This window comes from Alexandromys fortis, unplaced genomic scaffold (assembly GCF_014885135.2).
Source record: "Alexandromys fortis isolate MF-2015 unplaced genomic scaffold, M_Fortis_MF-2015_v1.1 scaffold_50, whole genome shotgun sequence".
Taxonomy (NCBI): domain Eukaryota; kingdom Metazoa; phylum Chordata; class Mammalia; order Rodentia; family Cricetidae; genus Alexandromys; species Alexandromys fortis.
In genome coordinates, this window is record NW_026067932.1 from 9541811 (window position 1) to 9554584 (window position 12774).

General features: G+C 48.8%; 1 protein-coding gene across 2 annotated transcripts in view; it reads right to left on the reverse strand.

Moving 5' to 3' along the window:
• Positions 1–11995, reverse strand: part of Slc41a2 (solute carrier family 41 member 2) — a 70371-nt gene extending 58376 nt beyond the window's left edge. Inside the window, exon 1 of one of the 2 annotated variants that reach the window (XM_050145591.1) lies at positions 11841–11995. The gene's annotated coding sequence lies outside the window, so the exon portion shown is untranslated. Of the gene's footprint in view, positions 1–11313; positions 11544–11840 lie in introns of those variants that run through there. The other variant, XM_050145592.1, reaches the window with a different exon arrangement.
• Positions 11996–12774: the final 779 nt, after the last annotated feature.

Consider the following 12774-nt stretch of genomic DNA (forward strand, 5'->3'; position numbering starts at 1 on the left):
GGGGGGGGGGGGGGGGGGGGGGGGGGGGGGGGGGGTGAGACCAGACCTCACACCACCCCAGCAGCTATGCCTTCCCTCCACCATCAGCTCAAGTGCTCAAACTCACTAGAACGTCTACTTGCTGATTAGGCCGATTATAGGGAGCCAGTGTCTGGTTACTCAATTATCTTGGCATCAAATTGAAATAATGACCTGGCGTTTCTTATCTTTACTCTGGCAATCAAATCTCTTCTCTACCTTTGGTCAAGGCTGAGTTTTTCTTAGTTACCTATCAGTTGAAAACAGATAAAAACAAAACAAGCCAAGGAAAACAAAAATACGGCACCCTTGGTGGAAGGGTTCCCAGTATAACTCTACATGGAAGGTAAGACCATTCCCTTACAATGGGGCCTGCACAGGACAGGCTCAACAGTCAGGCGAGGGCGGGGGAGGGGCTATTACTGCCGGACAGGCTCTGGGAGGAGGAGCCACCGTCTTAGGTTGTGTACCCATTCACTGTGAAAACTCCCCCACCTCAGCTCCAAGGGATATTTCCAGTCCCATGGCCACCCAGACCCACTTGGACAAACCCTGAGAGACACAGACAAAACACAAAGACATGAATGCAGGAAAGGGATTAGGAAGGAAGAGGCCAGGTGGACAGGGAAAGGAGGAGCCGAGAGAGAGTGAGAGCAACCGTGAAGTAGGTATATACATGTATGAAACTGCCAACGAACATATTAAAAACATCTACTCCCAAGTCTAGAGCCTAGCACTCTTTACTGTCTTCCTGTTTTGTCACGCGGATTATCTGCGATGCAAAGAGTTACAGAAAAAGAAAACTGTTACTGGGGGAGTGGACTCTGCGGAGACAACCACCCTTGGCACCCTGCTCTCAGGTCCAGAGATTGCAGAAACGAGAGCAGATCCGGGGAATGCGGACCAGCCTTTACAGGAACATGTTTGTAAGCGAGACAGGAGGTGCAGCTCTGACTGAGACTAAGTCCCAAGCCTGGAACCACCCAGCACCCAGAAGTTCGAGTCAGGAGGGTCACGAATTTGTGGGTAGCCCAGGCTGGGTACGAGTTCCGGTCACCTTGTGATACATGACCAGACATGTCTAAAAACAAAATGGGGATGTAGTACTTGCCTAGCATGTCCTGGGTTCAAACCCTGCCTGAAAAAACAAACAAAAAAACCTGGGGGGGGGGAGCTGTAGTACTTACATCTACTGAACAGTGTGAGCCATTGAGGAACCCACAGCAGTCTTTTACTGTCTGAGTGTTTGGAGATGTGTACACGGAACACACAAAGCACACACTCTCCCCCTCAGTTACACTGGGTGGAAGTTACACAGCACAGGGCTCTGGAAAGGAAATATCTATTGCTAATGGAGGAAAGCTACACAACAGAGATCTCTAACTTAGTTTTTGAATAATTTTTAAAATTACTATAAAAATGCTTTTAAGACAGGGTCCTGCTGTGTAGCTCAGGCTATCTTGGAAATTTCCCAGGCTGGCCTCAAAATTCCCTTGCTATATATTCATAATTTACACTTGGGAAATTGAGTCACAGGGATCGAAGTAATATTCCCGTAGTTAACAGGTTAGTAAGGTAAGGACAGTGGACTATTCGGGGCTTTCTGACCAGTCAGCTGGTGGCACGGAAGCCGGTGCAGGTGTTCCGGGTGCTCCTGTAGCCAGCAGATAGACAGGCCAAGGGTTCCCAGGTGAACTCCCTTGGTATTATCTCCTACTAAGCAATAAGTGAAGGAATGTTTCCTGACAACCCAGATGTGCATGCCACAGCAGGCGGACTACAGTACCTGCCTCCCCACACCGTTGGCTCAGCTCTTTCCCAGTCTATGGGGTTTTGATACAAGATTCCATGTATTCCCTGGACTTGACCACATGTGCCCGCCAAACAGACTAAAAGCTTCAAAGAACAGGTAAGACACAAAGAAACGGGGTGTGAGGAGAGGAGGACTAGGAGAAAGGGGGGATACAGTGGCAGGCAGACAGACACAGGGAATGGAGAGGTCTAAATCACAGGATCCCAGGACCAAACATCAAGTGGTCATCACCACCAAGAGAAGACCTGGAATTCCCAGCCAGGAGGAAAACATGGTGACATCTAAGTGCTCAAAACATTTACCCACGGGGGAGGGGAGAGCAGACCAAATCCCTTCAAAGGCCGGCCAGTTGGAATGAATCATTTCCCTAGAGCCAACTCTCCTGACTAAATTACACTGCAGAGAAAATGAGCAAGTTTGTGCACAGTACTTTCCGACGCCTGGAATTGCTGTAGGATAATTACACGGGGCCAGTGAGATGGCTCGGCGGGTAAGGGCGTTTGCCACCGTGCCCGAAGAACTGAGTCTGGATGCCAAGGCCCACAAGGTGTAAAGTGAGGACCAACTCCTGCAAGTCGTCCTCAGCTCCTCCACTTGTGCCCAGGGGAGACACACCACACACACGCACGTGCACACACACGTAGATAAGCACATTTGAAAAATCTATACATGTGCCAGTCGGTGGTGGCACACGCCTTTACTCCCAGCACTAGGGAGGCAGAGGCAGGTGGATCTCTGTGAGTTCGAGGCCAGCCTGGTCTACAAGAGTTAGTTCCAGGACAGGCTCCAAAGCTACAGAGAAAAACAAAATCCATAAATGTTAACCATTTCAATTTAGTTCAATGACTATTTTAAAGCCATTTGCATATTATGAAAGTTTGATTCTGACTGCACAGTCTGAAATATATCTCCATCAAACTTACTTACAAAACTGGCCAAGTTTCAAAGCCTTGAAAATCTACCAATACCGAGTGTGAACTGAATTCTCTCTACTTCTCATGAAGACTTCAGAACTTCTTCCCAGTTCCCAGACCAGACAGCAAAGGAATCTTCCTTCCCGCACGGTTTCTCGCTCCAGTTCTGTGATGTCACAGTCCTGTGACTGCAGAAACGTTCTCTGGGAAGAAACTGATGTCATCCGATTCTTCCCCACACGATCTGCGGGGCATATGAACGCCCTCATTTCACTACCTGTGAGAGGGAAACCCCTTCGGTTGACTCTGGTGATTGATACACTTTAACCCACCTCACTCTCTGTCCCCAGCATCTGTACAAAGCTGCCTTTGTTAGTACTCAGAATGCCTGCTCCTGCCAGCAACCTGTTCCAGTCTTCCCACTCAAAGCAGAAATCCAGACTTACTGCTTTTATTATTGTCTGCTGTTGCTGCTGTTGTGTTGAGACAGGCTCTGGGGTCTACCAGGCTAGCCTGAACTCCTGCTCTGCCTGCTTCCAAAGGCTGGGCCTGCCCGAGAGCTCGCCATACCCAGCACCTTCCCCCGTTCTCTCTACTTGTGTTTTACTGTTTTAAAGAAGTGAATTCAGCTCTAACCCTAGCATTTCATCTGAGAAAAAAAAAATCTAATAAAACCATTTTGTCCAAGACAGTCTAACCAGAAACAGCAAAGCCGTTCCTGCTACTAGGACATGTCTTTTGTTGTTATACATTTTTGTTTGTTTGAGATAGCATCTTAGTATGTAGCCCAGGCTAGCCTGAACTTCCTGAGAACACAAGGCCAACCTGGAGTTTGGAGCAATTCTACTTCCTCTGCCTTCTGTGCCAGAATTATAGGTCTGTGATGCCACATTTCGGTCCCATGATTTTTTTTTATTTTTTGATATTTATTTGTGTGGATGTGCATGTATGTCTCTGAATGCGTGTGTATCGCATCACGTGTGTGGAGGTCAGGGAACTACTTTCAAGAGGTTGGTTCTCTCTAGCCACTGTTGGGTTCTGGGGATCTAACTCAGGTTGTCAGGTTGTGGTAAAGGACTTTACCTGTTGTTGAGATATCCCCTGGCCCCCTTTGTTTTGTTTCTGTTTTTGAGAAAAGGTCTTGCTCTGTAGCCCAGGCTGCCCTCAAACTCATGACAAGCCTCCTGCCTCAGTCTCTCCAAGTGCTGGACTTACAGAGATGAGATGAGCCAGCATAGTAGGCTCACTGTGCATATTTCAAATAACAGGATAATAAATGTCTAACACGAAACCCAATGAGCATGTGCGCCAGGCACTGAATGGTTACAAACAGGTTCAGTCCCTACTGTGCGCCAGGCACTGACTGCTTACAACGTGTGCTCAGTCCCTACTGTGAGCCAAGCACTGACTGCTTACAACGTGTGCTCAGTCCCTACTGTGCGCCAGGCATTACACTGGTTACCAGATGCCATCTGAGAAGGCAGAAGTGAGTCTGTCTTCAGACCTCCCCCATCTTGCATCAGAGAGGGGAAGGCAAACCAGGAACTTTATGAAACGGGCTCCAGTGGCAAAAACAATAGGAACTGGATTCTGGAAGACCTGGATCACCAGCCAGAAATCGGAGGTGGACGAGTGAGTTGAGAAAGACAAAGGACCTAAAGAATCTCATCAACCAGGAATCTCATCAGCCAGGTCCTGATTAGATTCAGTGGCATCCTATTTCCTCGAAGATAAACCCGAATTCCTCCAGAAGGCTAACTGAACCCCCATAACACCCCTAAACCCTTAGGGTCTGGCAGCGTCTGTGTACAACATAGTCTTGTTTTCTGCTTTACATACTTACGGAGAGAAAGAATGTCAGTATAGCCCTGACTGGCCTGGAGCCTGCTACTGGCTGGCTGGCCTCAAACTCAGAGAGGGATGTCTGCCTGCCTCCCCCTCCTTCCCACCCATCGGTTAAGCTCGGGAGAGCCCAGGGCTTTCCTTCCTGGAGTTTTTCAGGCACTACAATTTCATCTGAGTAAGTAGATGTGACCCAGCGCTGAAGAGATAGCTCCCTGAGCAAGAGGACTCATTTCTTACACAAGCATGAGGCCCTGAGTTTGAATCCCAGGCACCCACGTCAAAAAGCCGGATATGGCCACATCTGTCTCTGTAACCCCAGCCCTGTGGAGGACAGGAAAGGATGATGGCCGGGGCTTGCTACCTGCTGGCTGTTGTGTGATTTTTTTTTTTTTATGTTCTGACAAATAAAGCTTGCCTGGAGATCAGAGGGCAAAGCTAGTCACTAGTAAGCTACAGAAGCCAGGCGGTGGTGGTACACACCTTAAACCCAGCACTCGGGAAGTGGAGACAGATGAGAAGGTGGGGTGGAAACAAGATCTAAGCCATTTTTTTAAACATTTATTTATTTATTATGTATACAATATTCTGTTTGCATGTATGCCTGCAGGCCAGAAGAGGGCACCAGATGTCATTACAGATGGTTGTGAGCCACCATGTGGTTGCTGGGAATTGAACTCAGGACCTTTGGAAGAGCAATACTCTTAACCACTGAGCCATCTCTCCAGCCCAATCTAAGCCATTTTTTGAATCGAGGAACAAGAGAGAAAGGGAGCAACTGGTGGCTGTTCCTCTGGTTCTCTGACCTTCTAGATTTATCCCCCAATGTTTGACTCCTGATTCTTTATTGATTAAGATTATTGAGACTAACACTTCAATAGGCTGATGCCGGGGTTCAATGAGAGATCCTCTCTCAAGGGATATAAGGTAATGAGTAACAGAGCAAGACACCTGTTGTACAACCACACCGGCACATGCTCAAACCACACACACATATACACCAAAAATAAAAATAAAAAAAGGAAGAAGAAACCAAGGGTGGATTTAAGCTTAGTTCTCTAGTCTGGCTTTACCAGAAATGTAAGTCTCATCTGACTCCTCAAGCCCAATCTCAGTTGTTCTCCCTGGATGGGATGGTGAACTCAGGATCCTTAAGCCTCAGCCTCCAGAGCAGCTGGACCTGCAGGCATCTCCACCATACCCTGCTCGATCTCAGCTTCTGCTGCTGCTGGAGAGCTGGGGTCAATCCCAGGTGCTGGGACCTGCACCTCCAAGCAGGGCAAACACATTGCCACTGCATCACACTCTCAGGCCTGACCTCCACTTCACTGGGTTCCAGAGAGAGAGAGAGGGCTAAGTTGTATAGTGAAAAACCCCACCTTGAAGGACAGCAACCCAAGACTTTCTGCGGGTCTTAGGAGAGCTCACTGTGAAGAAGTGGGGTGAGAGAAAGAAGGCCTGAACTCTGCGCAGCCACACACACCCTTAGTCCTGGCATTAGGAAGACAGAGGCTGTCTCACAAAGAAGTCTCTTTCTCGTGGGGGAGGTCAGCCACATCTTGACTGAGATGCCTACCTCCTTCCCAACCACAAAACCTTTAGAAACCCACTGAATTGGGTGAGGAAACGCAAACTTTGTACATTTTATGAGAGAAGCGTGCGCCCACAGAAGTTGTGGTTGATGGCTAGGTAGAGTGTTAGGGGTATAAGGTCCGTATCAGCGGCAGGAACGACAGACGAGGTTTTCCCATTGAGCGAAGTGTCTCGACCTATGGCAGAGGGCGCCTGCTGTTCAGCAGGGGCGTTCTTGTTACAGACCAGAGAACTGGAGAGAGGAAGCACAGTGGATTCCAGGATGCATTGTGGATGGCAAGCTAAGGACTCTCAACTTGGTTATTGCAAGAAGAGAAGAATATTCCTGGACTTCACCTCTGTGCTGGGGCTCAGAAGAGCCGGCAAGATCTAAAAGCCTTTTAGTCTCTCTGAGATGATGTCTGCCAATATGTTGTCAGGAAGCCCTTAAATAAAGCCCTTAAATAAAGAAGCCTAGATCACAGCACCCAAGATTCAGGGTTCTGTTTCTTCCAGTATCCTGCAACACAAACACTGACATATTGCTCTGGAGAGACAACGCACTAAGAAAAACAAGGAGGAGGCTGAAGAATACAGTAAACTATGGCCAAGAGAATGAAGGAAAGCCAGGCAGTGGCGGCGCACAGCTTTAATCCCAGCACATTTAGGAGGCAGAGACAGGTGGATCTCTGTGAGTTTGAGGTCAGCCTGGTCTACAGAGTGAGTTCCAGGACAGCCAGGGCTACATAGAGAAACCCTATATTAAAAGAGAGAGAGAGAGAATATGAATGAACCCCAGGAACAGATTGCCAGGAAACATAGGCTGTCCTCACTGGGATCTTCTATTTCTGAGCCTAGTCAAAAATAAGTCTTTAAGAATATATATTAAAAAGAGTAGCAAATAGTGACTAGCCCTTGGGAGAAAGAACGAGAACTGAATTAGGAAAGAAGGGCCTCTCACTTCTCACTTGGACAATTTTTTTTGGAGTCACTACAATCTTGTCTTCCACTCATTCCTGCTTTTCTCTTCATCTTCCAAACTATGATTCCTGAAATACAGCAGGTTTTACCCAAGTCTCTAGAACATTCTTTCTGTAATTTTAATTTTCTTTTCTTTATTTCTTGTTTCTTGTTTGAGACAGGATCTCTCTACATAGCCCGGCTATCCTTGAACTCACTACACAGACCAGGCTGACCTCAAATTCAGAGCGATCCTCCTGCCTCTGCTTCCCAAGCCTGGCTAAGACAGTCTTCAAAACTTACCTGTCCCATCCCTCCTTGTTTTTTTTTTTTGTTTGTTTGTTTGTTTTTCGAGACAGGGTTTCTCTGTGGCTTTGGAGCCTGTCCTGGAACTAGCTCTGTAGACCAGGCTGGTCTCGAACTCACAGAGATCTGCCTGCCTCAGCCTCCCGAGTGCTGGGATTAAAGGCGTGCGCCACCACCGCCCGGCCTTGTCCCATCCCTCCTTAACTCAAAGTTCCTAATTCCTTAGTAGCTGGTCATGAAGAAAGGAATGTGACTAAATCCACCTACATTAAAATTAAAATAGATGGAGCAAGAGAGACGGCTTGGTGGTTAATAGTTTTCTGAGGACCCATATGGCCGCTCCCAACCACTGGGGTATCCATCCCTGCAGGCACCAGGCATGCATGTGATGCATGCACACCTGCAGGCAAAAAACTCTTAAATATAAACATTTAAAAATCAAAATAGACCATTCTAACCATTCCTATATGCATATCTATACACACACCATACATTATACATGTATACAGAGATTATCTATGTTCGTTTTTATGTATATTTAAGGTAAATAAACTTAACTACAGTAATTTCACAGAGATGAGAAGGTCCCTAGAAGTCCACTACATAAAAAGTCAACTCAGACCATCATTTCCCGGGGGCTGAGGTACAAGTGGTGGTGTGTACCTTTAATCCCAGCATTAGGAAGAAGGCAGGTGAATCTCTGGGGGTTCAAGGCCAGCCTGGTCTACAAAGTGAGTTCTAGGAGCCCTGGTCTACACACCCAGTTCCAGGATAGCCAGAGTAACATAAGAGAGACCCTGTCTCGAAAACAAAAAACAAAAAACAAACAAACAAACAAAAAAAAAACAGGGATTGATTCCCCCAACCCGTCAGTTTTCATTACCACCTACTTCCAGACAATTTGGTTTGGGGGTTTTCTTTGTAACAGGTTTCACTAGGTAACTCTGGTTGACCTTGAACTCACCAGAGACCCAATGCTGAAGTCACAGGCTTGTACCTCCGTGCCCAGCCTATGGAGAACCTTTCTCAACAAGTGGTATTGGAACTGCAAGGAGCAGAGGGGGGAGCATCTACTGGGCGTGTGGGGAACAGTCAATAACAGATCGATGCTTATACGTCCAGTGTTAAGCTCGTTAGGTCAATCAAAGCGAAAACACGGAGGTTACATATTGACATTGCCAGCTGATTTCTCCCAAAGGCAGTGAAGCATGAAACAGTTAAAGATTATCTGCTCTCTACCTTATAGGTTGTGGAACGGGATCGGGCTGTCCCTCACGCCCCTCTCATCCGTGGCTCTCCGTTATTCCGCCTTGGAAATCTTTAACCTTCTTTTCTAGAAAGCTCCTGAAATGGGGTGGCGTCTCTTTCAGCAGTAACAGAATCCCTGAATGACCAAACTTTTCAGTTTCCTGAGTCTCCCAGACAGCTCACAAATTTCGTCGTTAGCAAAGAACCTTGCCAAGTCAGTTTACTTAGAACGCCCTCCCCAGGTACGAGTTGGAGGTGGGTCCATCTCCACAGCGTTCTTCACCACAACGTCCCAGAGCCCAGGCTTGTCTTGAAGATGACTTACCCAGAGCCCCCCTCGCTGGGCCTCGCTGGGCCTCGCTGGGCCTCGCTGGGCCCTCTTCCTCTTACTAATCTATCCACTGCCCCTGCCCCTGCTCTTTCCCTATAAATTCCTGCTTAGCCACACCCCATTCAGGATTAATCCCAATCCTTCTCAGTGCCAAACCCATTGTCATGGCTACAATGGTTTGAATATAGTTCTTCTTCACCTACAGCAAGTTTCATTAATTTTTTTTTCTTTAGCAGCAATTGGGAAACAAAAGAACTTGAGCTTGGAGAAATGTCATCTCTTTTAGGAATTTTTTTTTTTTTTTTTTTTTTGGTTTTTCGAGACAGGGTTTCCCTGTAGCTTTGGAGCCTGTCCTGGAACTAGCTCTGTAGACCAGGCTGGTCTTGAACTCACAGAGATCCACCTGCCTCTGCCTCCCGAGTGCTGGGATTATCTTTTAGGAATTTTTGAAAGAAAGACCTGAGGCTGAATCTGTACACTCAGGGATCTACCATGCAGAAAGCACAGCCATGGTCATTCAGTTCCAGGTGGCTGTTAACCTCCCGGCCGGCACCTGGTGCGTGACAGTGCATGCCTGGAATCCCGGCACTTTGAAAGCAGAGGCAGGAGGATTGCTGCATGTTCAAGGCCAGCTTGGTCTACATACTGAGTTCCAGGCCAGCTAGGGCTACAGAATGAGAGAGACTTTACCTCAAAAAGCAAAACTAAGGGCGAAGGATCTCATCAAGCATTTCTTCAAAACAGATACACACTTGGCCAGTAAGCATAGGAAAGACTTTTTTTCTTTTTTTCGAGACAGGGTTTCTCTGTGTAACAGCTCTGGCTGTCCTGGAGCTCTCTCCATAGATCAGGCTGGCCTCAAACTCACAGAGATCTGCCTGCCTTTGCCTCCCAAGTGCTGGGATTAAAGGCGTGCACCACTGCCTGGAATAAAAACAGTTTTAATTCCTGGTACGAAAAGCAAATTAAAACCACGAAGTGGTACGTCCAGGCAGTGTGGCACGCCTTTAAAAGCAGAGTTCAAGGCTAGCCTGGTCTCTAAGAGGTGTTCCAGGACAGGCTCCAAAGCTACCAAGAAAGTCTAACTCGAAAATAAAACAAAACAAAACAAACAAACAAACAAAAAAACACAATGAGATATCACACCCACTATGGTGGCAAAATAAATAAATAAATAAATAAACAAAAATGACAAGTGTTAATTTAAGGCAATTGCAACTCTCACACAGTGTTTGGTGGGAGTATAAAACACTGCAACAGCTTTGATTAAAGCCTAAAAGTTTCCTTAAAAAGCAACTCCACGCCTAGGTATGCATCCAGGGGTACTGAAAACACACATCCACAAATGTTGTAGCAGGGCGATGGTGGTGCACGCCTTTAATCCCAGCACTCGGAGACAGAGGCAGTCGAATCTCTGTGAGTTCGAGACCAGCCTGGTCTACAGAGCTAGTTCCAGGACAGGCTCCAAAGCCACAGAGAAACCCTGTCTCGAAAAACCAAAAAAAAAAAAAAAAAAAAAAAAAAGTTGTAGCCGCATTATATCTAATGGCTAAAAAAGTTTTTACATGCAATTTCATAACTAGTGAATGGATTGGTAGTGACCACATCCAAATATTCATTCAACTACAAGAAAGTACAGAACACACACACACTAGCTACATGAACGAGCTTTGAAAACATGAGGCTAAGTGAAGGAAGTCAGACAAAACACACACACACACACACATTAGCTGGGTGTGGCAAAAGCCTGTGATCTCACCACTTGGGAAGTTGAGGCAAGACGACCACAAATTCAGATTAGCCTGAACTATATAGCAAGACTGCTCCCCTAAGGGAAGAGCCAAAATCTTGTCTTTAAACGGAGGAGGTGGGGAACCACAAATACCGTATGATTTCATTAGCGTCCCCAAAGGGCGAATGCATAGGAACAGAAAGGCTAGTGGTTGCCAATGGTATAGCGAGGGTATGGATTGCAACTAACAGGTACAGGTACGGGGTTTCTTTTGGAGATTACAAAAATAAAAATAAAAAATCTGGATAGTGGTGGCACTTGCAAATCTAGAAAAAGCCACTTGATGTATAGGTCAACCTAAATGCCCATTTACAAAAAAGAGGACATAGGTGTAAAATACCTAATGCAAGTAACACATACAAACATGCAGGCTCTCGCCATAAATAGACCCCGAGGCTTCTCAAATTGAGACGTATTGTACTCTCTATAGCCAAGAACGGGGTGGGACGCTGCGGAGCCCCGCGGCAGGCTCCAGGGGTGAGCATAGCCGCCTCCCAGCTTCTGCATCCGAGCTCACCTTCCTCCATCCCTGGGCGCGCGCAGCCGGTCACCGTGGCCTGCGGAGCCGGGCGCGGAGCCGGAGGGCAGCGGCCAGCAGGGTTGGGCAGAGTCGGGGCGGCCTCGGGTCCCGCCGGCCTGGGCTCCAGCGCCCGGCAGGCAGCACAGCCGCCCTTCCGACACCTAGCCACGGCTCCGTCCTCGGGGCACCGAGCCCCAGCGCGGCGACGCCCCCGGAGTCAGTCCTCCCGGCCCAGCCCCGCGGACCCGCCGCTCCTCCTCGCCGCCGCTGACAGCCGCCCGACGCCCGCGGCCACTCGCGCGCCCCGCCCCGCCCTGCGCACGCGCGCAGCCCGCCGAGCCCTCCGAGCGCCGCTGATGTGGCCGCCCGGCGGCTACCCGGATCCGCGACCGCACCCCGGCGGCCACCCTCCTGCCGCCGGCTCGCCCGCCCGTCCGCCCGCTTCGGATCCCGCTGGCAGCCTTAGCTCAGGCTTCCCCGCGCATCCTCTGGGCCGCATCCCAACCCGCGCATCCTCGGCTCACCGCTTCGTCCGCCCCGGGGCCTCCTTGGGGTCCCGTTCGCGTTCCTTGCCGATCAGGATTCGACCGAAATCCAACCGAATACGTGGGAGTCGTTGCGCGATTCTCGGAGGCCAAAGGACGGGGAGGAGACGTGAGGGCAGCGTCACGCCCTCCTAGCGCCTGGCGGGGTCAGAGCCAAGTGCACGGGCGCTGCCCAGCCGAGCCTTTTGGTTTGCCCACGCTCGAGTCTGGTAGTCGAGGTAGACATGAGCCAGAATTTGCCAAGGGAAACCGGGAGCTGTTTCAATGACGGTTTGTTAGGTACCTATTATATGCGACTCCACCACCCCACCCCACCCCACAAAGGTGTGTGAGCCCAGGACACTACAGGGGAAAGCTTCTCAGTTTGATCCTGAGCCTACTATATGGCCTCAAACCAAAGCTTTCACAGGACTGGGACAGCGGTGCTTTAGCGGTTTTTTAGGTGAACACTGGCCGATTTATCCTTGTTTTTCTTCTGAGTTAACTCAGACCTTGAACTTAACTTTGACCCCTAAGGGAGCTTCTGAATGATTCTTGGCCATCTGCAGAGTCTCTCTCTCTCTCTCTCTCTCTCTCTCTCTCTCTCTCTCTCTCTCTCTCTCTCTCTCTCTCTCCCCCTCTCCCCCTCCCCCTCCCCGCTCCCCTCCCCCTCCCTCCCTCACTCTCCTACCCTCCCTCACTCAAGCTTGGGTTTGGTGGCACCCGCCTTTATCTCAGAAGCAGGTGGTTCTCAGTAAATTCAAGTTCCAGGAAAGCCAGGGTTACAGAGTGAGACCTTGTCTTAAATGGTTGCACTCGGGAGGCAGAGGCAGCCAGATCTCAGTCGAACTCACCTTTGAGGCCAGTCTGGTCTACAGAGTTCCAGGACAGGCTCCAAAGCTACACAGAGAAACCATGTCTCAACGAACAAAAA